General features: G+C 43.4%; 2 non-coding genes across 2 annotated transcripts; one reads left to right on the plus strand and one right to left on the minus strand.

The window, feature by feature from the left end:
• Positions 1-24548: 24548 nt before the first annotated feature.
• TRNAD-GUC (transfer RNA aspartic acid (anticodon GUC)) lies at positions 24549-24620 on the minus strand. The gene has a single exon. It is a non-coding gene; the product is annotated as a tRNA-Asp (tRNA).
• A 563-nt stretch (positions 24621-25183) lies between these two features.
• Positions 25184-25266, plus strand: TRNAL-CAG (transfer RNA leucine (anticodon CAG)). The gene has a single exon. It is a non-coding gene; the product is annotated as a tRNA-Leu (tRNA).
• The last annotated feature ends 302 nt before the right edge of the window (positions 25267-25568 follow it).

Here is a 25568-nt window from a genome sequence, read left to right on the forward strand (position 1 = left end):
ACCCTTCTCCTCAGGACTCTAATACTTATGTAATTTCAGGACTTGGCAAGAGACAATGGGCAAAGGCTTCTTTGTGGCATGGACACAGGTGGTGGTGAGGAGGAGGCAAAGGATGTTCTAGAACTAGTTTCCCGTAGAGGAGGCACAGTCTCCGGGAAGAAAATGACACATTAAATTTGCAATCTGGAGGGGAAGCAGAGTTTTGAAATGAACTTTAATGGCTTCCAGATTTCACTCTCATAACCCTGATGCTAGACAGTGTCTCAAAGAGGCACAGTTGTTTTGATTAACTGCATAGAAAATGAAGCAGAGTCAATAAACGACTAGACTAAGAGAATTCAACAAGGCTGTTGGCTACAAAATGGACACACAAAAATCGATATCATCTACCACATCAGCAGTAATCCCCTAGGAAACTTAAGAGGACATAACCTACTACTTACAACAGAATAAAAGCCTAAAGTACCTACAACAAACCATAGAACAAATTCACTTCATCTTTGTATGGAGAAATATTTTAAATTACTGAAGGACAAGAGGAGAACTATTTAATGAAGACGTCTACATTAGTCACAAATGAAGTAATTTGATAGTATAAAGATGACATTTCCCCCCAAATCCTCCTACAAAATCCATGCAGCATCAATATACCAACAGGGTGGCTTTATAACTTGACAACTGATTTTTAAACTTACATGAGTACATAAATCTGTGGATAATTAAGGGAATTTTGAAAAAGGAGACTGAGTAGAGACTTACTATACATGATATCAAAAGATAATAGAAAGCCGTAGTAATAAAATGGTATTATTCTATCATTGGTATAGGATAGAAATAGCAGCATAAATTAATGAGTTGCTTCATAGATAATCTTGGGTAAAGTGACTTACTGTATATTATAAAAAGAAATTTGGATTGTAACTCACATAATTACAAATTTCCAATAGAATAAATATCAAAAAGTGAAAGATTGAACTACAGGCCGAGTACGAGAACAGGCAGAACAGTGCTTTTGCTACCTGGAGGTGTGAAGGGATTTTTTAAATATAAGATCCTAAAAGCACAAAGCACAGAGAAACACAGATAAATCTGAGCAAATGAAAAGGAAAGACTTCGACACAGTACCACATGGACAGAGTCAACAGCAACAGACAGGGACGAGATATTGCAGCATCTAAAACAAATGAGGGACTAATATTTAGATTCTAGAATATACAAAGACCTTTCTTAAAAAACGGAGATATAATTGACATGTGAGGAACTTCCTCAACCATAATCTCGCCCCTCAAAAAAATAAATAAGAAAGCCAACTGGAAACCCAATAGAAAAAAAAAAATGGGCAAAGACTGTGATTAGTCAATTCTCAGAGGGAAAAAACTAGATGGCTAAAAATTTGAAGAGACGGGGTGAATCTTACTAGTAATTAGAAAAGTAAAAATAAAACTGAGATATCACTTCACATTTTTGAGTGGGAACCATTAGAAAGTTAGTAAGTTTAACTAAAATATAGAGAAATGAGCATACTCATGTCTTATTGGGAGAAGTTCAGATAGGTCAGCATAGTGGAAGCAACCTGGAAGTCCTTACGTAACTGTGCACTCCGACTCAGCAGTCTTCCTAGCTATGTGCCAGAGACACGAACACGTAGGTCTAGTAGGAAATGTGTACCAGGATATTCAGGATAGGATTGTGTGTGACAGTGAGAACTGGATGCAATCCGGATGTCCATGCTAAAGTACAGATTAATTAGTGCTTGACTGACTTACGCTTAGGCAACATGGATCTTGTCAAGGAAGTGATGGTGCCACTGGCTTTTGTAAGTCACTTTATTCACTCTGGAGAAAACGGTATGTACAGATAGGCTACTCTGCACTGTTGTTGACTGGTTTCTGTAAACTGCTAGCCGCTATTCCTTTGCTCTCCCCGTCTCTGTGTTTTCTACCTGTTTAAAATCTCATGCTATTGTTTTACTGAGGGTGGAAGAGAGTGAAATTAGATACGCATATGCAGTCTCCCATCTTCATGTGTAACTTCTTCTTGCTGCTTGTCTTTAGTCCATTCAGGCTGCTATTAACACAACACCGCAGACTCGGTTTGTACACAGCAGAAATGCATCGCTTACCATTCTGGAGAGTAAATGAAACTGCAGAGATGTATGTTCTAACGTGGATTATTACACTGAAGCCAACTGTCATTATTTTAACATATCTTGGCAAAGATCCTTTGACACAAGGGAAGAAAATTAAATATTAGATTTTCTAATGCAGAGGAAAACACAAACATTCCCTCAAAAGAGGAATTATCTCATATATGCATCCATATCTACATATATCTGAAAAGATACAGAATATGCTAGTATCTACTGCTTCTGGGGATAACTACATGGCTGAAAGGTTTTTAAACTTAGAGTTTACTCTTTGCCCTTTCAAACTTTGCAATGTGTACATATTATTTATTTAAAAAATAAAAAAAACTCCTCTGCTTCAGAGTTTATTGTAGTAGGAAAAGGGCAGGCCGCCTTGCTCTCTACAGCAACTGAAAAAATAGAATATTTAAAAAATATATATGATATGATATATTGCAGTTTTATATATAATACATACCATGTGTGCATGCTAAGCTGCTTCATGTGCAACCCAATGAACTGCAGCCCACCAGGCTCCTCTGTCCAAGGGATTCTCCAGGGAAGAAAGCTGGAGTGGGTTGACATGCTCTCCTCCAGGGGATTTTCCTGACCCAGGGATCAAACCTGCATCTCTTACATTTCCTGCATTGGCAGGTGAGTTCTTTACCACTAGAGCCAACTGGAAAGCCCAATACATACAGTATTTTAATATAAATATAATATATAAACTGTATGTAGTTTATGTAGTAAACTGTAAATGTAATACTTTAAAAAGTTATCAGAGGGCTGTGAAGCAAAGAGGACTAGATGAACTAAAATTATACAGAGAAAGAGCCTCAGGTAAGCTGAGATTGTTAGTTGTTCTCTTCCCTCTGAGAATTTTCTGAGTCTGGGACCAAAGTGAGAATTAGATATCATCTAGGCAGAGTATTAAGCAGCAAAGACAGCACTTTGCCAACAAAGGTCCGTATAGACAGTCAAAGCTATGTTCTTTCCAGTAGTCATGTACTGATGTGAGAGCTGGACCATAAAGAAGGTAGAGCACCAAAGAATTGATGCTTTTGAACTGTGGTGCTGGAGAAGACTCTTGAGAGTCCCTTGGACTGCAAGGAAATCAAACCAATCAACCCTAAAGAAAATCAACCCTGAATACTCATTAGAAGGATTGATGCTGAAGCTGAAGCTCCAATACTTGGCCACCTGATGTGAAGAGCCAACATATTGGAAAATACCCTGATGCTGAGAAAGATTGAAGTCAGAAGGAGAAAAGGGCGACAGTTTGTCCATGAACTTGGGCAAATTCTGGGAGATGGTGAGGGACAGGGAGGCCTGGTGCGCTGTAGTCCATGGGGCTGCAAATAGTCAGACATGACTTGGTGACTGAACAATAACCACAAAGGCAGAGGAACCCTACTAAAGGAAAGAAAAACTGGTGGAACTTTGGATGGCCATACTGGTTTGTTGATACATAAAACTCAATGGAACATCAAACAAATGACTATTTCTCCCCACACAACATTTGTTGAAAACTGGGTTAGCATGGGAGGCTGAGTGCTGAGATGAAAAGGCAGAGTGAGACCTCCTGCAATGTCTCAGTGCTTGGGAGACAGGGTGCCGGAGAGAGTGGCCTGCAGGAAGTACATATATTTATATCAGATTTTACTCTTGAGATCATTGATATCAGAGTTGGTCTAATCCTGACTAAAACTGTGCCTATCCATCAGTTCAGTTTAGTTCAGTTCAGTTGCTCAGTCATGTCTGACTCTTTGCAGCCCAGTGAATCGCAGCATGCCAGGCCTCCCTGTCCATCACCAACTCCCGGAGTTCACCTAAATTCATGTTCATTGAGTCAGTGATGCCATTCAAACATCTCATCCTCTGTCATCCCCTTCCCCTTCTCCTCCTGCCCTCAATCTTTCCCAGCATCATGGTCTTTTCCAATGAGTCAGCTCTTCACATCAGGTGGCCAAAGTATTGGAGTTTCAGCCTCAGCCTCACTCCTTCCAATGAACACCCAGGACTGATCTCCTTTAGAATGGACTGTTTGAATCTCCTTGCAGTCCAAAGGACTCTCAAGAGTCTTCTCCAACACCACAGTTCAAAAGCATCAATTCTTCAGTGCTCAGCTTTCTTCACAGTCCAACTCTCACATCTATCCATGACCACTGGAAAACCATAGCCTTGACTAGATGGACCTTTGTTGGCAAAGTAATGTCTCTGGGTTTTAATGTGCTGTCTAGGTTGGTCATAACTTTCCTTCCAAGGAGTAAGCGTCTTTTAATTTCATGACTGCAATCACCATCTGCAGTGATTTTGGAGCCCCCCAAAATAAAGTCAGCCACTGTTTCCACATCTATTTGCCATTAAGTGATGGGCCCGGATGCCATGATCTTAGTTTTCTGAATGTTGAGCTTTAAGCCAACTTTTTCACTCTCCTCTTTCACTTTCATCAGAGGCTCTTTTGTTCCTCTTCACTTTCTTCCATAAGGGTGGTGTCATCTGCATATCTGAGGTTATTGATATTTCTCCCTGCAATCTTGATTTCAGCTTGAGCTTTTCCAGCCAAGCATTTCTCATGATGTATTCTGTATTTAAGTTAAATAAGCAGGGTGACGATATACAGCCTTGATGTACTCCTTTCCCTATTTGGAACAAGTCTGTTGTCCCATGTCCAGTTCTAACTGTTGCTTCCTGATCTGCATATAGGTTTCTCAAGAGGCAGGTCAGGTGGTCTGGTATTCCTATCTCTTTCAGAATTTTCCACAGTTTATTATGATCCACACAGTCAAAGGCTTTGGCATAGCCAATAAAGCAGAAATAGATGTTCTTCTGGAACTCTCCTGCTTTTTCAATGATCCAGGGGATGTACCTATCCATGACCCAGATTAATGCACAATTGGATTAAAGTGATCAACTCTTATCCTCTCTGCCTGACAGAAAAAAATAAAAGGGGAAAAAACCCTTTGGGAGAAAACATCTACTTCAGTCTCTACAGTTATTTTATTCAATGTCCATCATACAATAAAAATTAGAAGACATGAGAAAAAGTAAAATGTGACCATTAATCAGGAGAAAAAGCAAACTGTAGAAGCAGAAACAAAGGTCAGCCAATTGCTTAAAGTTATAGACAAGAACTTTAAAATAACTATGGTTATTATTTAAAGAAAATACAGAGAAACATGAAAAATAGATGAAAAGATGGAGCATTTCAGTAGATATGTAAGAATCCATATAGAGATGCAAATGGACTTCTAGAACTGAACTCTCTGGATGGCTTTAACATCAAACTGGACACAACAGAAGACAGGATTAGTGAACTCAAAGACAGGTCAATAGCAAATATCCAAATTGAAGCACACACATATGCAAATTGAGAAGGCAATGGCACCCCACTCCAGTACTCTTGCCTGGAAAATCCCATGGACAGAGAAGCCTGGTGGACTACAGTCCATGAGGTCTCGAAGAGTCGGACACTACTGAACAACTTCACTTTCACTTTTCACTTTCATGCACTGGAGAAGGAAATGGTAACCCACTCCAGTGTTCTTGCCTGGAGAATCCCAGGGACAGGGGAGCCTGGTGGGCTGCCATCTATGGGGTCGCACAGGGTCAGACACGATTGGTGGGACTTAGCAGCAGTAGCAGCATGTGCAAACCATGGGGAAAAGAGACTATACCAGAAGCATTGCATTTGGTTCCAGTAGGAGAGAAGAAAGATAATGGACAGAAGTGATTTTGAGGAGATAGTGACTGAGAACTTTCCAAAACCGATGAATGACTCTATTTCCAGACTCAAGGAATGCAGCAAACCCCAAGCAGGACAAATACAAAGAAAACCACGTCTTGGTTTTTCTTTAAATTACTAAGTTTCTGAAAAATCAAAGTTCAATTACTAAAAATACAAGTTAAACATAAAAATCATAAAAATAGATAGGGAAAAAAAAGATGTTACTTTTAAAAGAGTACCATATTGAGAGAGTTAATTCTTAGGTAGGTTGATAAGGAGTCTGAATCCCTCAAGGAAGAGAAAAGGACAAGCGTTTTTTTTTATTTGTTTTCCGTTGGTTTGTCTTAGTCACATAAGACTTTTTTTCCTTTAAGCCCAGAGCTAAAGATTACACAACAAAACAACTCATCTTGTTCAAGGGTATGTTTTTCCTTATAAGCTCTGTACTAAAGATTATATGACAACCATGTGTCTCGCTGGAGGACATGTTTCTCCTTCTGAACAAGAACCTTCTGACTAATCTTGCCATATTAAGCTGTATATTGTGGAAGATCTGGTGAGATCTTTCTATTGTTAGTTCTAACCTTGTTAATTTAAGATGTATGTTATGGGAGTGGGTCTGGTAAAAGTATATAAAAGGCCTTGATGAGACTATCAAGGGGGGCACTCTCCGTCCCCGTCCTGATGTCTGTGTCAGAAGCTTTCTCTGCCCTTTTTCACTGTAATAAAACGTCTGCCACACAAAAGCTCTGAGTGATCAGGCCTGGTCCTTGGTCCCAAAGCTAAGTCTTCTTCAGAGATCATGATTGCGATACCATTGTTAGCTATCAAAGTGAATGATGCTGGTTTTCCAACAGAAACCATGGAAGACATGTAATAGCATGTTTAAAATGCTGAAAAATATAAGAGACACCTACCATCCAAGAATTATATGATCAGTGAAAACATCCTTAATATGAAAGCAAAATAAAGACATTTTCAGACAAAACAAAAGCTGTACATTTCCAGCTAAGAGGAGTTTTTTGGATGAAGGAAAATGTCTGCACATAGAAACAGGTATGTATAAGGGAAAAAATGACAACCAGCAAACTGACGCATGTGAATATGAAATAGCATTGCCTGTTTTAAGTGACAGTGATAACCATCATATAACCTATGATGAAGTGAAATATATGACAAAAATAACACAAATGGCAGGAAGGTAAGTAGAGCTGAACTGCTAAGATTCCTGTGTGGCATAAAGTAGTTGTAAATACACTAAGTTAAGTTAAGCTAAAAGAAACCAAGGATGCCTATTGTAATCTCTAGGATAACCACTAAAAGAATACTCCAAAAAGCAATAACTACAAAGTTAATAGAGGAGATAAACTTGAATAACAAAACATACAATCAACATAAGCGAAGTCAGGAAAGAATAATAAGGAAATAAGTAACATATGGAGCAAGTGGAAAACAAAAAGATAAACTTAACTGTATGAGTAACCGCAATAAATGTAGATAGACTGTAGACCCCAATTAGCAAACAAAAGTTGTCAGACTGGATCAATAAACAAACCTAAGACTCAACTATGTGCTCTTTACAATACACAAAATAAACCTCAGGTATTAAGACACAGATTGGTTGAAAATAAAAGGACAGAAAATGATACACCATGCAGACATTAACCGAAAGAAGACTGGTGTGCCAATATCATCTAAAACTGGGAAAAATACCCGTATATCCATTATTCAGTCAGTTCAGTCGCTCAGTCGTGTCCGACTCTTTGCGACCCCATGAATCGCAGCACGCCAGGCCTCCCTGTCCATCACCAACACCCGGAGTTCACTCAGACTCATGTCCATTGAGTCAGTGATGCCATCCAGCCATCTCATCCTCGGTCGTCCCTTTCTCCTCCTGCCCCCAATCCCTCCCAGCATCAGAGTCTTTTACAATGAGTCAACTCTTCGCATGAGGTGGCCAGAGTATTGGAGTTTCAGCTTTAGCATCATTCCTTCCAAAGAAATCCCAGGACTGATCTCCTTTAGGATGGACTGGTTGGATCTCCTTGCAGTCCAAGGGACTCTCAGGAGTCTTCTCCAACACCACAGTTCAAAAGCATCAATTCTTCGGTGCTCAGCCTTCTTCACAGTCCAACTCTCACATCCATACATGACCACTGGAAAAACCATAGCCTTGACTAGACATTAGGAGACTGGATTTTTAAAATGTGATATATAATGGAATACTCATAGCAACAAAATAACTATATACTGATATCCTCAACAATATGATTGTTTTTAATAATCATTATGTGAGTGAGAGATGCTATACACAAAAGAGAACTTACCCTGTGCTTTCATGTATATGAAATTTCAAGAACTGTGATAAATATCAGAACAGTGTCTCCCTCTGGTGGGGAGTACAGATTGAAAAGGAGCAGAAGAGAACCACGTAGAATGCTGGAAATATTCTATATCTTAACTTGAGTGGTGATTGCACAGTTGTATGAATATATACAAACTCACCAAGCCGTAAGTTTATTATTAGTTTAGTGCACCTTAAATCTCAATAAGAAGGAAAAATGAACAAAATGAAATTCCTTAAAAATTACAAATTCATATTTCTGTTCACTTAGCAATTCTTCCATGAATTTATTCTCTGGATATAGCTGCACATTTTCAAAGTGATACTTGTACAGGTTATTCAAGTAGCATAATAGTAACAGATTGGAAATAAACTAAACATTCATTCATAGAGTACTCATTCATAGAGTATTGGTGAAATAAATTATAAACATCTACATGGTCGAATACTATGCAGCTACAAAAAGGAATGAAGAAGATTATTTAATAAGGCAGGTATAGAAAAAAATATGTATAGTATAGTATCATTTGTATAGGACTTCCCTGGTGGCTCAGATGGTAAAGCGTCTGTCTACAATGTGGGAGACCCGGGTTTGATCCCTGGGTCGGGAAGATCCCCTGGGGAAGGAAATGGCAATCCACTCCAGTACTATTGCCTGGAAAATCCCATGGACAGAGGAGCCTGGTAGGCTACAGTCCATGGGGTCACAGAGAGTCAGACACGACTGAGCGACTTCACTTCATCATTTGCATAAAAGGGGAGTATAGACATTAGGTAAACAGACGTGTTTAGGCTGTTCGTGGTTGGTTCTCATTATCCCTCACTTCTTATCATGGCACTTGACTCCTCATGTGGGAAACCACAAAATCTTCACTGTGTGCATCCATGACCCTCTAAGGCACTCTGTGGGAAAGTCTGAACATGTAGCAGCCTCTCTGCAAGAGTGGGATGTTTGAAACAATTGTATCAGATACTGGTACAGGATCTACTATAAATTTTTCTTAATAGGCAGACTTTATTCAAGCCATTTGAGAGGTTGATTAATCTTAGTATGTATATGAATGACTTAAGATTTATCTTTTATCTGCAACAGAAATAGAATGATTCATCATTGTTTAATTTCTCTAAAATTCTAATACAATGCAATATTTGTCCTTTTTGTTTGTTTTCATAACATATTTTATACAGACCCAAAGGGCTGAATCAAATGGGAACTGCATATGTTTGTAGATTATTTTAGCTTGACTCTAACTGGAATGAAATATCTTGTCTGGCACTATATAATCAGTCAATCCAGGATGACAAGTCTACAGAATGGGACATTAAAATAGCCCAGAATGAAAGGTAATATGTTATGCAAGTTGGTCATCAATTTTTAAAGTGTATAAGCATAGTTTCTGAGCTGCTGGGATAAGAATATTTGAACACACACACAAGACTCTATTCTTCTACACAGTGAGTACTTCTGACAGAGACATGTGGTTTGTTCCCCCAACACTGACCAGTTCTCTGACACCAGCTGGGTGTCCTAAATTCAATTGAAATCTGACACTCTCAACCTAGGGTTAGCCCAGACAGGTTAAGTGTTCAGTCCCACAAGATTGCCATCCTCCGTTCATATACCTATTGCAAATCCAGGTGTGGATCTGATCAACCAGTTATGAATTAAAAGTTCTCAAAACTCCTTTCTCAAGTTTGAGAACTTGCTAGAATTACTCATTGAATTCAGGGAAACAGGTTGCTTGCTGGATTATGGATTTATTATTAAAGGATGCAACTCAGAAGCAGCCAGGTGGAAGAAGTACATACGGCAAGATATGCAGGAATGGGCTTGCAGTTTGACGCTCTCTCCAGACACGCCACCTTCCTAGCACCCTCCATGTGTTCACCAACTTGAAAGCCTTTCTGAACTTCTCTAGTTAAGCTCATCTAATAAGCTTGACTATAGCTTGATTTTTTTGATTTGAGGTATAGTTGATTTACAATGTTGAATTGGTTTCTGGTATATAGCAAAGTAATTGAGTTATACATTTATATATGTACATACTCTTTCTCATACTCTTTTCCGTTATGATTTATTACAGGACATTGAGAATGGTTCCCTGTGTATTATGTCATATGTTGTAGTTTGTATCTGCTAATCTGAAACTCCTGATTTACCCCTTCTCCACTCCTTTTCCCCTCTGGTAGCCACTGAGTTTGTTCTCTGTGTCTGTGCGTCTATTTCTGTTTCAGAAATAGGTTCATTTGTGCCATATTTTAGGTTCCATACATAAAAGATGTGCTGCACGCTAAGTCGCTTCAGCCGTGTCCGACTCTTTGCGACCCTCTGGACTGCAGCCTGCCAGGGTCCTCTGTGCATGTGGTTCTCCAGGCAACAACACTAGAGTGGACTGCCATATCTTTCTCCAGGGAATCTCCCTGACCCGAGGATCGAATCCACATCTCTTAAGTCTCCTGCATTGGCAGACGTGTTCCTTACCACTAGCGCCATCCCAAAAGTGTTAGTTGCTCAGTCTGGTAAGATACATCATGTGGTATTTATCTGTCTCTTTCTAACTTACTTCCCTTGGCATGATAATCTCCAATCATCCATGTTGCTGTCAATGGTATTAGTTTCTTCTTTTTAATGGCTGACTGTGTTCCACTATGAGTATATACCGCATCTTCCAAACTCATTCAGCTGTCGATGGAGGTTTAGGTTGCTTCCATGTATTGGCTATTGTAAACAGATGGGCACGCTTGATTATCAACTCAGTTTCCAATCCTCTCCAAAAGATGCCAGTGGGGAAATGGTAGGGGGGCTGAAATGTCCAGGCTTCTTCTAATCACAATGTTCTTTCTAATGACCAGGCCCCATCCTGAAGCTATCCAGGAGCCCACCAAAAGTTGCCTCAACAGAACATAAGACGCTCCTATTATCCAGGAAATTCCAAGGGATTTAGGAGTTCTGTGACAGGAACCAGGTCAAAGGCCAAATACAAGAACAAAAGATGCTCCCAGGAAATTAGAAAGGTTTTTAGGCGCTTTGGCCAGTATCCTGGAATGAAGACCAAAATATGTATTTCTTATTATAACACAATATTTCAGAAACTATATGGAGTCTCTCAGACACTTAGTGTAAGGAGACTGGGAATCTTTATTTTACAAGTCTTAGCACTAGTTATTAAGCCAGACACCAGCCTCTTCTCCCACTTTTGGAGGAAGGGAGGAGAAGGGGTCTACACAGCCACAGTTCTCAAGAGGAACAGGGCAAAGTCTAACACCCAGCTTCTAGGTTGATCAGCACATGAGGGAGGGCTGTGAAGTTTAAAGATGACCTTCAAGTAATTTCAAAATGCCACCCACATTGAGAATCACTGATTCATGCTTTTGGGGGAGTGGGGCACACCTCCTGGCCTGCAGAAGCTTAGTTTGCTGAGCAGGGAACAAACCCAGGCCTGGCAGTGAAAGTCCTGAGTACCAGCCCCTGGGCCTCCAGGGAGTTCCCTGATTTGTATTTAAAAAAATTAATTTTTGCACTGAAACACACACAATATTTTAGATATCTTCTAAATCTTGAAAGGTTAGATTAGCACAGGCACAGCATTAATAATTATGAAAATTTCCCCCATTTTGAAATAGTTAAAATTAGAGTTCTAGGAAATCCAGTAATTTTACCATTTTTGGTCTTTCCACTGGTGGCTGTCACCAGCTGCTTCATAGGGAAGTCCAGAACCACTCAATATACATACCCAGCTTGCAAAATCAGGCATGTTATTCATTTGTATTTCTTGTAAAATAAGAATGTATTTCTGTATAATAACTGGTTAATTTTACTTGTAAGCCAACAAATAAAATGAATAAACAAACGTGATGTGGTAACAAATTAATTAAATGTTTGGGAAATCAAATCCTAATCTCTGTGACAGATGATAATAATCTCTACTATGCTAATAAGGAAGGAGACAGAGTATTTCATCAAGGTTGGTTATCTCCTTCAACTGCCTGGTTCTACCCTGTGTACAACTAGCTAAAGACTCTGATGCTCTGGTCTTTCCCTCTACACTCTGGTCCCATTAGTTCCCAGGTACCACCAGCAGCCAGTCCCCTACCTGTGGGAGAGTAAGACACCAGCATAGGAGTGGGACTTGGTGGAAATGCCAGAAACACTGTTGGCTCTCCATCTCTCCCCCACCCAAACCCATTTCATGCTGCAGCATTGAAGCAGATGGCCATAGGCTGAAGAGGTTGCCCTGCAGTAGCCTGGGAGGATCAGAGATTAGGTTTGGCCAAGTGGCAGGAAAATTCAACAGGATGCTCCGGCGAGAGGCATGCCCTACTCAGCTCCTGCCTGCAAAGAACAGATTGGGAAGAAACAGTCGACTTCTGCCCAACTGGGAAAGGGAAGAAAAGCAATCAATGGGCATAGGGGCCAGCCGGCCACCTGAAGGGAGGTACAGCAGAGGTGTTCCACAGTTCTTTGGCTGCTTGGCCAAGGCCCAGAACACTGGAAATGTTGATGGCACAGTATCAGGAGCTTAGTAGTAATAAAGAAGAGAAATGGATAACAAAAGCAAGACAAACTCTAGCTGGAAAGTTTGAGAAAGAAGTCTTAATAACTAACGCACAAGTATATACCAGGAAACCCAACTTAACCTCTTATACCAGGATCAGGTACAAAATTATGGGGCCCAGAGCAAAATGAAAATGTGAAAAATGCTGTTTGAGGTAGTGAAGCGTAACACCTTTTCCTTTTTGGCTGTGGTCTCTCTCGTGACTTGTTATGGTGTTTTTTACTTGCTATTTAACATCTATGTGAAGAAAAATTAAGAATTTAAAGAGCATGAATTTTATTTATTAACTTTATATCATGCAATGGCAGTTTTATATGCTGACTAAGTTCTCACTGTTGTCCATTCCTTATCCTCTTTATCTTGACCTAACTTTAATCAGGTTTCTCTACTGCCAACAGGCCCTTAAACTTTGGACTGCCCCTGATGAGCATACAGAGTATGTTCCTTCACCAACTTAACCTGAGAATCAGGGTAGACAGGGAGACACATTTCCTGGGAAACTGCTCTGATCCTGCCATCTATTTACATTCCCTTGATTCCTCAACTTCCCCTTAAAAGTTTCTGCTAAGCTCTGCTTACTCCTCCCTCTGAAAGCAACACTCTTTTTTTCTATTCAATTTTGAGATGCTTGTAGATTTCTGAGATTGGAACATTCTCCCTTTTGTCTTTGAAAAGTCTTTGCTTATCTAAGTCTGGATTTGTTTTTATTTGACAATACAAATATAAAATCCATATGCATAGGAATTCAGCATCATTCATATGCTGAGCACTGAGACCCCCACTCCATATTTGATAGCTTCTATGGGCACATAAACTTTTGTCTCTACTGGAATAGTGGAAATGCTGCACAAAACGAACTCAGCTGTATTTGTTTTCTTTCTTGATACACACACGCGTGTATGCTCAGTCACTTCAGTCATGTCTTTCTCTCTGCGACCCTATGACTATAGCCCCCGCAGGCTCCTCTGTCCATGGGATTCACCAGGCAGGAATACTAGAGTGGGTTGCCATTTCCTTTTCCATGGGATCTTCCTGACCCAGGGATTGAATCCATGCCTCTTAAGTCTCCTGTATTGGCAGGTCGGTTCTTTGCCACTAGTGGCACCTGAGAAGTCCTGCTACAAACTACCAACATTTTCTTTGGCTTGCTGATAAGCAAGGACTGAAAGGAAAAGGAACTATGAGTTGTTCTTTTTTTTTTTTTCTGTCATTGTTTTCAGCATAGTTCAGTCAGTTCAGTCACTCAGTCGTGTCCAACTCTTTGCGACCCCATGAAGCGCAGCATGCCAGGCCTCCCTGTCCATCACCAACGCCCAGAGTCCACTCAGACCCGTGTCTGTTGAGTTGGTGATGCCATCCAACCATCTCATCCTCTGTCATCCCCTTCTCCTCCTGCCCTCAATCTTTCCCAGCATCAAGGTCTTTTCAAATGAGTCAGCTCTCCACATCAGGTGGCCAAAATATTGGAGTTTCAGCTTCAACATCAGTCCTTCCAATGAACACTCAGGACTGATTCCCTTTAGGGTGGACTGGTTGGATCTCCTTCTAGTCCAAGGGACTCTCAAGAGTCTTCTCCAACACCACAGTTCTTCTGCGCTCAGCTTTCTTTATAGTCCAACTCTCACATCCATACATGACTACCGTCAACTTTTGTTGACAAAGTAATACCTTTGCTTTTTAATATGCTATCTAGGTTGGTCATAACTTTCCTTCCAAGGAGTAAGTGTCTTTTAATTTCATGGCTGCAATCACCGTCTGCAGTGATTTTCGAGCCCCCCAAAATAAAGTCAGCCACTGTTTCACTGTTTTCCTATCTATTTGTCATGAAGTGATGGGACCAGATGCCATGATCTTAGTTTTCTGAATGTTGAGCTTTGAGCGAAGTGATATCAGAAAAGATATGATAGGATTCACTGGTCATTTGTTTTTCTTACTATGTTGCTGCTTTTTTGCATTTGAAGCAAGTTCTGCTTTGAAGGGCAAGTGTGGCCTCTGGACCACGCAGGTCAGCTTATTCAGTCATAGAAGCAATGTGCCTACATTATGTTACTTATCTTAGGTCTTCGAACTCCCACTGCATAGCGGGTCCATCCAGAATTCTGTGTTCATCAAGCAAAGTAAATGCTATTAACATATACAGATGGGTGACAAGGCAGGTGATAAGAATGTTGCTGATATCAGCTCATTGAGCAGGCTCCACTGTTCCACTGGACTCCAGTTATAAAGCACCCACTCAAAGATAGAATTATTTAAAATTTCAGGAACATTTTTCAGGATCCCTAAAAGTTCCTAATATTTGTTCGAGTGATTCCCAAGATTGTTTTCTAGAAGGTGCTGTCTGTCCTAGTATCCTTTGCTGGTTCTCTGTGGTTAGGATTCAGCATTTTCACTGACTGGGCCTGTCAGGGAAGCTAGTTTTCTTTCTGACCACTCACATTCCACTGTTGCCATGGCTGCTGCAGCTTCCGCAGCTGAGTCTTTAGGAGGCTTGCTTGCCCACACCCCAAGTCATCCTGTCCTGGGGTGTATACTTCTGAAGGGGACAAGGCGACAGTGAAGAGTGAAAAATCCCTCTTTGCAGATACAGACTCCCTTTACATGGGCCTCACCCCACTGGGAATTACTAATTTCTGTGGCTTCTTGTCCCCCACCCTCAGTGCACAATATAAGTAATTTCTATATAAAACAAGTGAGTTATTTCAAATGACTTACAACTGTGTTAAGGGTTGATTGACATAGGCACCATTTTAGTAACAAATGTAATTTTCCCTGTAGTTCATTAAAATCCTAAGAGCAGTTCCAATCAGAGATGTAGCGATCCCAGGTCATTTTACCAGATCCACTGGTGGCAGCAGCTGGATGTTCCAAATTGCCCCACTAGGAAGTTGAAGCCATCTATTACGCTTCTGTATGTATTTTAGGACTAGAAAACCACACTGTACCCATTGGGTCTTTTGTAAAAAGAACGCATTTCTATATGGTAATTGGCTAGTTAACTTAACCTGTAAGACAGGAATTATAATAAAAAAGAACAAAGATGATCTATTAAACTGGCAAGTTGCATAACAGCAGTCCTTAGCTCACAAGAGACGTCGTCCACAATTGTCAAAGTTGACTTCAGAATCACCTGAAAGAAGTTTGAGAGGCTTGAAGATTTCACATGCCACTCGATAATCTGAAAATCCTGGAGTTCAGCATTGGCAAGCAAAAATCAAGAGCCATGTGGTCGCTTGCAGACCCCAAACATTGTGTGCAAGCAAGCCTTGGCTATTAAAGAGGTGGTGGAAGCCTCAACGGCAATAAAATATTGGTGGCCAGAAAGGAAATCCAGCTTCCACTAAAGGGGAATTGAACCCAGGCTTTGATGGTGAAAGCCCCAGGTCCTAGCCACTAGACTATCAGAGATCTTGGTCAAGAGGCTGAAGGCAGCACTTTGTGGGGAAAGATCTTACAAATGATTCAGACACATATTAGAAAACTTTCAAGGACGTCTGAAGAATGCTTTGAAGTGGTATGTGTGGTGGTACTGCAGTGACCATCATCTGGGTCAAAGGATGGAAGGGAACTTTAGTGGCAGAAAAGCTGGAAGAAAGATTGTGATCAGTCAAGCCAAACAAGAAAAGGATAATTTTTCTTACAACACTTTTATCACTGACATTCTGACCACAGAGGTTTCTCTCTCTCTCTTTATTTCTTCTTTCCTTCCCTCCCTTTCTTCCTCCCTTACATTCCTAAAATCTGTATGTCTCTCTTGCTTCTGTAGTTTCCCCATGTTTGACTGAGGAAAACATGTCCTTTTTTCTGTACTCTCCCCCTACAAGGATGATATTCCTGGTCTTCTCCAAATTTCAGTCGGTTCGGTTCAGTTGCTCAGTCATGTTCAACTCTTTGTGACCCCATGGACTGCAGTACGCCAGGCTTCCCTGTCCATCACCAATTCCCGGAGCTTACTCAAATTCACGTCCATCAAGTTGGTAATGCCATCCAACCGTCTTATCCTCTGTCATTCCCTTCTCTTCCTGCCTTCAATCTTTCCCAGCATCAGGGTTTTTTCCAATGAGTCAGTTCTTCATGTAAGGGAGCCAAAGTACTGGAGTTTCAACTTTAGCATCAATCCTTTAATGAATATTCAAGACTGATTTTCTTTAGGATTGACTGGTTGGATCTCTTGGCAGTCCAAGGGACTCTCAAGAATCTACAGCACAGTTCAAAAGCATCAATTCTTTGGTGCTCAGCTTTCTTTATACTCTAACTCTCACATCCACACATGACTACTGGAAAAACCATAGTTTTGACTAGACGGACCTTTGTTGGTAAAGTAATGTCTCTGCTTTTTAATAGGCTGTCTAGTTCGGTCACAGCTTTTCTTCCAAGGAGTGAGCGTCTTTTAATTTTATGGCTGCAGTCACCATCTGCAGTGATTTTGGAGCCCCCCAAAAAAAGTCTGTCACTGTTTCCATTGTTTCTCCATTTATTTCCCATGAAGTGATGGGACCGCATGCCATGATCTAAGTTTTCTGAATATTGAGTTTTAAGTCAACTTTTTCTCTCTCCTCTTTCACTTTCCTAAAGAAACTCTTTAGTTCCTCTTTGCTTTCTGCTATAAGGGTGCTGTCATCTGCATATCTGAGGTTATTGATATTTCTCCTGGCAATCTTGATTCCAGCTTGTGCTTCAACCAGCCCAGCATTTCACATGGTGTGTTCTGCATATAACTTAAAGAAGCAGGGTGACAATATACAGCCTTGACATACTCCTTTCCCGATTTGGAACCAGTCTGTTGTTCCATGTCCAGTTCTAACTGTTGCTTCCTGACCTGCATACAGATTTCTCAGGAGGCAGGTCAGGGGGACTGGTATTCCCATCTCTTGAAAAATTTTCCACAGTTTGTTGTGATCCACACAGTCAAAGGCTTTGGCATAGTCAGTAAAACAAAAGTAGATGTTTTTCTGGAACTCTCCTGCTTTTTCAATGATCCAGCAGATGTTTGATCTCTGGTTCCTCTGCCTTTTCTAAATCCAGCTTGAACATCTGGAAGTTTACGGTTCAAGTACTGTTGAAGCCTGGCTTGAAGAATGTTGAGCACTACTTTGCTAGCATGTGAGATGAGTGCAATTGTGCGGTAGTTTGAACATTCTTTGGCATTGCCTTTCTTGGGGACTGGAATGAAAATTGGCCGTTTCCAGTCCTGTGGCCACTGCTGAGTTTTCCAAATTTGCTGGCATATTGAGTGTAGCACTTTCAAGGCATCGTCTTTTAGGACTTCAAATAGCTCAAGTGGAATTCCATCTCTTCCACTAGTTTTGTTCGTAGTGATGTTTCCTAAGGCCCACTTGACTTCACATTCCAGGATGTCTGGCTCTAGGTGAGTGATTACACCATCGTGGTTATCTGGGTCCTGAAGATCTTTTTTGTACAGTTCTTCTGTGTATTCTTGCTACCTCTTCTTAATATCTTCTGCTTCTGTTAGGTCCATACCATTTCTGTCCTTTATCGAGCCCATCTTTGCATGAAATGTTCCCTTGGTATCTCTAATTTTCTTGAAGAGATCTCTAGTCTTCCCCATTCTATTGTTTTCCTCTATTTCTTTGCACTGATCACTGAGGAAGGCTTTCTTATTTCTCCTTGCTCTTCTATGGAACTCTGCATTCAAATGGGTGTATTTTTCCTTTTCTTCTTTGCCTTTAGCTTCTCTTCTTTTCTCAGCTATTTGTAAGGTCTCCTCAGACAACCATTTTGCCTTTTTGCATTTATTTTTCTTGGGGATGGTCTTGATCACTGCCCCCTGTACCATGTCAGGAACTTCTGTCCATAGTTCGTCAGGCACTCTGTCTATCAGATCTAATCCCTTGAATCTATTTGTCACTTCCACTGTATAAGCAATCATAACAGATTTGACTTAGGTCATACCTGAATGGTCTAGTGGTTTTTCCTACTTTCAATTTAAGTCTGAGTTTGCCAAATTTACCCTTCCCCAATGCAGAGGGTCAATGCGACATGCTCTCTTCCAGTTACACCCTCCCCTAGGCCTGGGAACAACCTGCACAAATGCCTGGGTTCTGATTAGGCCTCTTTTCCCATCAGGACTGCTGAGGTGGACTAGGCCTCCAGTGTGTGCAGGCAGAGATGCACAGATGGCCAAAGGAAGGCTGTTTGCAGGGGTTTGAGAAGAGCTTGGACATGGAAGTGATGTTTACCCTTTCAGTGCAGAAAGGAGCTAGAGTGGATAGAGTCCTCCCTGTATCACCATGCTCAGGCACAGAACTATGAGGAGTTCCATAATTCTAAATGCAACACTGGCCTCATAGATCCTTAGGAGAGTACTTTTGTCAAAGTAGGAAGAAAGATCTTATTTTATTTCACAGTTTACTAGCTTAATTTATAAGTTTAAAACATTTAGGTGTAAGTACGTGGGCCTCCATCTGTACTCATTCACACAGCTGCAGATATTAGGGCATGCTGAAGTCTGTGACTTTCCAGGCTCACCCATGTATCAGGCTGTCAGTTCCTCGCCCAACCCCTTGGATCTAAGGTCCTTCTTTCCCAAACTGAGTCACCTTTCTCCACTCTTCCAACCAGGAACATTTTCCCAGGTTCTACTCCAAGTAAATTACAGCACCCTTGGAAATAAGTTCAGAACCTTTCCTACTCACCATATCCATTAGGGATCAAGTCCTTTCTCTTTTATCCCTTTGGCTTCCCCTCCAGTGAGAACACTGCCAAGTTCTTCGGTGAGTATTTTCACCTCAGTAGCTCAAGTAGTTGCCATGTAGTTTGAAGGTACAGGGCTAACAAATATACATTTTCCTCTTAAAATTGTATTCAGGATCCTGTTTCCAATTTTTAGAAAGGTCCCTTTAACTTGAGGAACACTCAGTATTCCTACTATAAGTTAATCAGAGGAGAGAGAAAAGGGGGCCTGTAAAGCTTCTTGGATGCTGGACTGGATGGATGGCGCATTAGTCAGGTTCTCCTAGAAACAGAACCATGAGGAGATCTGTTGTTGTTGTTGAGTCGCTGAAGTTGTATCCTACTCTTTGCGACCCCATGGACTGCAGCATGCCAGGTCTCCCTGTCCCTCATCATCTCCCAGAGTTTGTCCAAGTTCATGTCCATTGAATTGGTGATACCTTTCAAACATCTCATCCTCTGCTGCCCTCTTCTCCTTTTGCCTTCAATCTTTCCCAGCATCAGGATCTTTTCCAGTAAGTCAGTTGTTCACATCAGGTGACCAAAGTATTGGAGACTCGTACCTATCTATACATTTGTATCTAGAGAGACAGAAGGAGATTATAAAGAATTGACTCATATGATTATGGATCCACAGCATGAGTTGGCAAGCAAGACACTGAGAGCTGATGGTTTGGTTCCAGTTGGAGTTTGAAGGCTTGAGAACCAGGAGAGCTAGTTCAAGGCCAACAGGCTCTAGCCGGGGAAAAGCTGATGTTCCAGTCCAAATCTGAAGGCAGGAAAATCACAATTCCTAGTTTGACAGCAGTTAGGCAGGATGAGTTCTTTCTTCCTAGAGGGATGGCAATCTTTTTGTTCTATCTGGTCATCCAACAGATTGGATGAGGCCCATCCACAACAGGGAGAGAAGTCTGCTTTACTCAGTCTTCTGATTTAAATGTTAATCCCATGCAAAAACAGTCTCACAGAAAGACTTAAGGTCTGACCAAATATCTGGGTACCCCATGGCCCAGTCAAGTTGACACATAAAATTAACCATCACAGATGGTGACACCATTATACTAAGCACACTGAAGAAAAAGAATTCCCTTGGTTGGGCTATAGTTTAGGATAACTGCTTTTTCAGAGCATTTTCGCTTCTGCCCTTTCTGGATGTAGTGCAAACATGCTTTCATCTGCTTACATAAGAGGAATGAATTAAAAAAGAAAAAGTCCCTTCTGGCAGAGAAACATCAGGGCTGAGTAATATTAATGGTAGGCTAAACATATCAATATACTGATTTACAGTTAAACCTACTGACAATTGGACTTCAGAGACCACACTGAATTTTGTTTGTTTTTAAGTGAAATTCACATAACATAAAATCAACCATTTTTAAGTGAACAATTCATTGGCATTTAATGCATTCTGAAAGTTAGGTAACCACCACCTCCGTCTAGTCTGAAACATTTTTATCATCCCCAAATAAAACCCCATATCCATTAAGCAATTATTCCCCAATATACTCTCCTTCCAGTCCTTGGAAACCATCAATTTACTTTCTATTCCTTTGCAGTTATCTATTTTAGATATTTCATATAAGTGGAACCACACATTATGTGACATTTTGTGTCTGGCTTCTTTCACTTCTTTTGGGAGTTCATTCATATTGTAGTATGTATCAGTACTTCATTCTATTTTATGACTGAATAAAATGCCATCATAAGTATCTACCACATTTTGTTTATATATTCATCCACTGATGGATATTTGGGTTGTTGTCACTTTTTGGCTGCTGTGAATAGTTCTGCTATGAACATTCCTATACAAATATTTGTTTGAATATCTTTTTTTACTCAATTAATTCCATCCCTTCTTTACCTTTCCACAGTTTCCTGTCATGTCATTTCTCTACAAATTTATTTTCTTTTGTTAAGACATTATAGTGGTCCAAGTTGTAACCACTCCTTTGAATTAACCATCATGAGGTTTCTTCCTGTGTGATGTGCGCTACATGCATTCACAAACTGTCTTCCTCTTGGCAGTCTTCTATTGGAGTAATTTTATAGTGCACCAGCTGAAAACCCTAAGGGGGTACATTCCCTGCCTGTCACAAAATATTAGAAAACAGAGGTGAACCAAAATGCTCCATTTTTGACTTGAGACAGTTTCCACTCAGCAATATTTTTCAGAGAAAGAAAGAGACTCCACACAAAGATCAAACCCAGGCACGGTCAGAAAAACATGGTCCCAGGGGAAAGAGAAAACTAAGGCTGCACCTACAGGACTCTTTAATTAAGACAAAAGGAAAACTGAAACAAGGCCTCATAGACTCTTTCAGACAGAAAGAACACACTCCGTCTTAAGGGCATGCCTCAAAGACTGCCTTAATGAGGCTTTTTAAAGAATATTAAGGGCCTTGGCCTCCACTAGCCTCACCAAGAGCCCAAAGTAAAAAAAGGGCTTATCTCAAAGAGATTTGTGAGTGTGATTTTTGTCCAATAAGTGAAATATATATTGGCATAGAAGAAACTCTTCAAGTATTTAAAGGGAGTACATCAGCTTGAACTGAAAGGGATAAAGACAAAATTAAAAGAAGCCTTTGGATCTCCAATTTTTGATGAGCAGAAAGCAGGCTAGCGGGGGAAAAAAAAGGATCAGCTGCAAATGCTATTCTTATGGAAGAGTAAGGATAACTCAGTGGATGATTCTGAGAGGCAGAGAATCATTCCCAGTGAGCAGCAGTGTGCCTTACAGAACTGGCAGCATGTGTCAGGCTGGATGTTAAAAGTACTGTGAACCAGTGATTGCTCTGTGCCTCCAATTTCCCCCTTTTGAATGGGAATGGACATTAAACCAAGACCTTCCCAACACTGTATGTGAAGTTACCATGGTGGCAAAAGAAGGGTGTTTTGTGGCTAAATGGTAGTAGAGAGCTGCAGCTATTTTGTGTGATAGCAGCCCCCACTTGTAACAGCCTACTGGCTGTGAGATTCTGTAGGAAAGCCACTCTCAAAGGATTTCCTTCTGGGAAAAAAAAGGACAGGAATGTTTGTTTCACTGCAGATAACTCCAGTCTGATTAGGATGTGGATAACTAAGAAATGTCTCTTACTAGAAAATTGATTCATAGCATTCTGGATTAGAATGATGTCTAAAAGTAAGGTGGAGAAAAAGGAAGACTGCGACGTCAGTTGCTGCTGCTGCTAAGTCACTTCAGTCGTGTCTGACTCTGTGCGACCCCATAGATGGCAGCCCACCAGGCTCCCCTGTCCCTGGGATTCTCCAGGCAAGAACACTGGAGTGGATTGCCATTTCCTTCTCCAATGCATGAAAGTTAAAAGTGAAAGTGAAGTCGTGTCCAACCCTCTGCGACCCCATGGACTGCAGCCTTCCAGCCTCCTCCATCCATGGGATTTTCCAGGCAAGAGTACTGGAGTGGGTTGCCATTGCCTTCTCCTGACTCAAAATTGTAAAGGCCTTGTGGGGAGGGAAAAATGGATAAATGGATCAGTTTGGTGAGGTGTGAAAACTAAACTTCCAGTGCGGAGCATCTACTAGTGTATACAGAAGCAGAAATATATTATCCTACAAATGAAGCTTAAATGTTAGAAAGTGATGTTGCCTCAAAATATTCACTTGATAAACATCCATGAGCAGGAGTGAACCTACAACCCCTCACTAAAGAGCCAAACACATCAACGGGTTATAAAATAGAAACCGAGGAGGCAAGCTCATTACTGCAGATTTTATGCAGAGATCTTTTCACAAACACTGCATTGCTCCAAGACACCTGTTTCCTAGATTTCAAATTGCAAGTATGTCTCACCCAGGTGATTGTAATAATTTAAGTAAAAAAGTTAACCCAGAATACACTACTCGCCCTACTTTCTGATCTCGGAGCAACCCTGGGCTACAAGGGCGCTAGGGTCGTGCCGGGGAGATGAGTGGTTTAAGGAGAGGAAAAATAAACCATTCCCTGCCTGGGAATCGACCCCAGACCGAGGCGAAGATACCGCCGAATCCTAACCACAGACCACCAGGGAGCGTGGGGGTTCGGCCCTCGCCTCCTCCTGCTGAACCCAGCGCCTCCATGCTACACGCCCCTTGCCACTTTGCTGCCCACATCCAGCCTTTGCAAGTCCAGCCGCCCGACCATCCTGCAGTCCGTCTGCTCTGGCGTGCCGTCTTGCTTTCAACATTCTCAAAACACTGCGCGCGCCGGCGGCTTCTAGCACGCACCCCAAAAGCAGCGGGCTCCCAGCTCCCAGCTCTCTCTCCCCCGAATGCCCCATGACGGGAGGAACTCAGCAAAATGTCGGCCCGCTGCGTTGTCAGGGATCGAACTCGAGTCAACTGCTTAGAAGGTAGATATGCTCACTACTAACCACGACAGCTACAAAGACAGGGGAGAAGCCGGCACCGGGCTCAGCCCAGGACACTTTCGCCGCCACTGCCGCATCCCTGCCAGAACGCAACGTCATTCAGGGCTCTGCGCCGCCGCGCCGCCACCAGCAGCCGCGCGGCTCCCCATTCGCGCCAGCACCACGCGCCTGCGGGGATACACTGGAACGAACGCCACCGGGAAGGGCTACGGCGGGCTTGCGGCCCTCCGGCCTTTTGTTCCCCGCCGCAGCCCGCGAACGCCATTATCACCGAGGGGCAATGCAGGGCACGCAGCTGGCCAAAGCCCGTCTCCACCGGGCGCTGGGCGAGGCCACTTCCACGACAATAGGGGGACCAGGACCCACCCGCCTACACGCGTCCCAACGCTGTGCCGACCGCACGGAGGGGTCGTCGCGGGCCCACGAGCCCACTCAGGCAGCCACTGGGGGTCGGCGCGTGGGCGGGCGGCCGGCCGGCCGCCAGATCCGGCTATGGTCGGGCAAGGCCGTGGGGTCGCCAAGGAGGCCCTCGCTCCGCCGTGGCGACCGTGCGCCCGCCGACGACAAAGGGCTCAGGCTGGAGCGCTGCACGGGCAGAGGGGGTCGCCGGGAGCTAGGCCGGGGCACCGCCGTCGGCGGCGCCCTGGCGCCTCGCCCAAAGACGGCGGGAGGAGACGAAGGGCCCTTGGGGGCCTGGCGGCAGGACAGAGAGCGACCGCGGCCACCAAAAAGGGTGTGTTGCCTCCCCGTCGGGGAATCGAACCCCGGTCTCCCGCGTGACAGGCGGGGATACTCACCACTATACTAACGAGGACGGCGGCGACCGTCCTGCCGCCCGGCCGCCCTCGGGCTCTCGGGCTGCCTGCCCACGCCTCCCCTTGCCCAGCACGGGCCGCCGGCCACCACGGGTCCCGACCCAACCGCGCACCAAACCAACCGCCTCGGTCACAGCGGCAGCCCGCCACCCCGACAGGGACCCGGACCCCCGGGGCACTGGACCCTCCCCAGCGCGCCGCCTCTTGCCTCCAACGCGGGCGTTCCGCCGGGAGAAGGGGGCGCGAGAAGGCAAGCGGGGCTGCGACGACACGGTGGGCGCGCGCCGGCCGGCGTCGGGCCAGGAGAGGCGCGGGTGGGGAGGGGCCGGCCCGCCCAGGGCCCTCTGGGTCCGCGGCGCGAGCGGCGGCGGAGCCAGGCGCCTCGGCCGGCCGCCGCGCGCCGGCTCCGTCGACCCCCACTCCGGACGCCCGCCCGCCTGCCTGCCTGCCTGCCTGCCTGCCTGCCTGGCGTGGCGCCCCGCGCGGCCCGCCAAGGGCGCCGGTGCTCGCGCCGCGTCGGGTCCCAGCCAGGCGAGCGGCCACGCGCCCAGCCAGGCCCGCCGTCAGGATGGCCGAGCGGTCTAAGGCGCTGCGTTCAGGTCGCAGTCTCCCCTGGAGGCGTGGGTTCGAATCCCACTCCTGACAAGCCAGCCTTTTGGCCCGCCGGACAAACGCACCCGTCCTCCGCGCGCCACTGCCTTTCTCCACACACGCCCTCCCGCCGCCACCTGCACCCCCACAGAAGGCACCTTCAGTCCTCCTCAGCGCATCTTTCCTCGCCAGCTGGCTGCAGCTGCAGCTGCTGCTTTTCCTGCCTCCCTGCCTCCCCCTGGCCCACACTCGCCCACCCTCCCACTCCCACTCCCACAGCCCCGCCAAGCCCCGCCCCCGGCCGCGCCGAAGCACGCAGCCCCGCGGCGGGTGGCAAGCCCTCCTCCCTTCGCCGG

Source organism: Ovis aries, chromosome 1 (assembly GCF_016772045.2).
Source record: "Ovis aries strain OAR_USU_Benz2616 breed Rambouillet chromosome 1, ARS-UI_Ramb_v3.0, whole genome shotgun sequence".
Taxonomy (NCBI): Eukaryota; Metazoa; Chordata; class Mammalia; order Artiodactyla; family Bovidae; genus Ovis; species Ovis aries.